Here is a 2,197-nt window from a genome sequence, read left to right as displayed (position 1 = left end):
AGACCACAAAGACAGGCCTGAAGTTCAACTTATGGAAAACACCACATTTCCTCAACCTACAAGCAGAGCTGCAATGTTGAACAGTAACAGACTATACAATGAAACCTACAGCTAGGGGTTTATCTGGGGTTGGGGTAAGGGTTGAGCTTGGAGGCAGTGGGAGGGACCTGTTGTTTATAGGCAGGCTCCCCTAGTGCTTAACAGCGTAAGCACCCCTTGTGGCGTGAATGTGCGGCCCTGTACTAGGCCTGCCCTGTTGGATCAGGACAGGCCACTCTCGTTGGGCCGCGCTCTGCAGCAGCTCAGAAGCACAGAGTCTAAAACAGACCCTGCACAGCTGAGACCAGGTACAGAGACTTCCTCTACCAGCACTGTAACACTGATCCAGACACACCGACTGGTCAGCTGACTGAGAGCTGGGGTGGGTGGAAGGGAGGAAACCACCATGTGGGTTCTGCTACAACAAAGAAGGGTTGGGCGAAACTTAAGCAAAGCCTCGTGCAGAGGGCCATCACTGAACTATCTACCCTCCATCCTTTTAACTCCTTAATGGCATGTTACCAAACCTGAGTCCTCTTTGTAGGTCAGAAGTGATCACATGGTAGCGCATGTTTTTGTACTTTACAGTTCTGTACATTTACCTTTAGTCCCGAAGGCAAGGCAGGGGGTTGGTAGCTCTATCCCATGGCTGCCGCGCTGCCATGACATCTGTTCAACAGGGGACCCAGCATCGCTGAAAGGACATTAACAGCACATTAGTGCAAATGATAGGCCACACCCAAGCCTCCGAGCGTTTCAACCTGTCAGAACATTAATGGGCAGGCAGTCTGCAGTCAGGCTCTGTTAGCACGCCCCATATCAGAAACTGCATCAGCAGTGTTCTGTGGCTGCACCGTCTTAATTCAGACCTCTGGATCTTACTTAAGGTGACAAACTCTCACACACAGCCCATGGGTGCAGTTCAACTCCCCACTTTCTGACAGACCAGTCAGTCGTTTTTAGGGTGCTACTCTCTCAGACGGCTGTAGCAGTAGGTAAACTGCACTTAGTGCACGTGCAACATGGGTTACATTTCACAGGAAGGATGTTTGATTTCAATACCTGCACACAGGTGTTATTTATCTTTATTAAGTATAAAGGTGAGGACATTTTCCTATCCTTTGTAGCGTTTCAGTTATTTTTATCCTTGGTTTGACAAGTTTTTGGGCTACATTACATTAGCAGCTCCATTATTTAAGACTGTACGTCACATGAAACCTACCACGAGGGTCAGCTTTCACTGCATTTCTACAACACTTTGCATTTAAGGTTTCTCCTTCGAGCTTGTTTTGGACTTTTCCACCTTAAAACATTCTGCAGGACGGGGAATGGGTTAAACTATATTGTTAACTCAGAACTCGTTAACAGCACTCCATTTATTTAGCTCACGTGATTGACGATCTGACCAGTGTCTCCCAGAAAAAATAAATAAAGTCAGACTACTCTGTATATTCAGGTTGTTGTGTCGCTAACTTATGGCCACTGAAACGACTCCACACACAACCGCCATTTCTGCACAGAAATAACGCCGGGAATTCATTCTTTTAATATCTATCTATATATAATATATAATAGCTTAGGTTAAATTATTCCTCTCTCGTGAGGGTATCCAATAACTTGTTTATTAGCGCTGTGACATCAACATCTGTTAAAACTGCTTAAATAATTACCATATTTGTCGAAAAGTCGAGATGCCACCCCAAACGCATGGTTCTAGCGAACTGAGAGGCAGAACGGATGTCACGCATGGATTTATAAAGGGCAGTCTACCGCTGTGCATTATGGGAAGCCAAGCTTCTTCTTCTTCGCCTTCTTCTTGTTTAATGGCGGTTGGCACTGGCAGCTAGCGTCTACAAGCGTTTAAGGTGCATTACCGCCACCTACAATGCTGGAGTGGGCCAGAGTTGCCTGTTTCCATTAGAACAAAAAAAAAAACAACAACAAATGATCTACATTCTCTTCATTAGTTATAAGACTCAGACTGTATTCGAAACCACCTACTATACTAGCAGTACGTACTGATTTGGCCAGAATATAGCATGTAGCATGTAGTATGCAGTATGCAAACAAAAGCAAAAGCTATAATATGCCAAAAATACCCGGATGTCGTACTGATTCTGAAAAAATCTCCAGTATGCATCGGACCAGTCTACCTCGC

General features: G+C 45.2%; 1 non-coding gene across 1 annotated transcript; it reads right to left on the bottom strand.

Annotated features, from left to right (window-relative positions):
- Positions 1-226: 226 nt before the first annotated feature.
- On the bottom strand, positions 227-421 carry LOC122880900. Its single transcript, XR_006379055.1, has one exon. It is a non-coding gene; the product is annotated as a small nucleolar RNA SNORA74 (small nucleolar RNA).
- Positions 422-2,197: the final 1,776 nt, after the last annotated feature.

This window comes from Siniperca chuatsi, linkage group LG8 (genome assembly GCF_020085105.1).
Source record: "Siniperca chuatsi isolate FFG_IHB_CAS linkage group LG8, ASM2008510v1, whole genome shotgun sequence".
In the NCBI taxonomy this organism is placed as follows: Eukaryota; Metazoa; Chordata; class Actinopteri; order Centrarchiformes; family Sinipercidae; genus Siniperca; species Siniperca chuatsi.
Note: the sequence above shows the minus strand (reverse complement) of the source record. Positions and strands in the feature narration are given on the sequence as shown.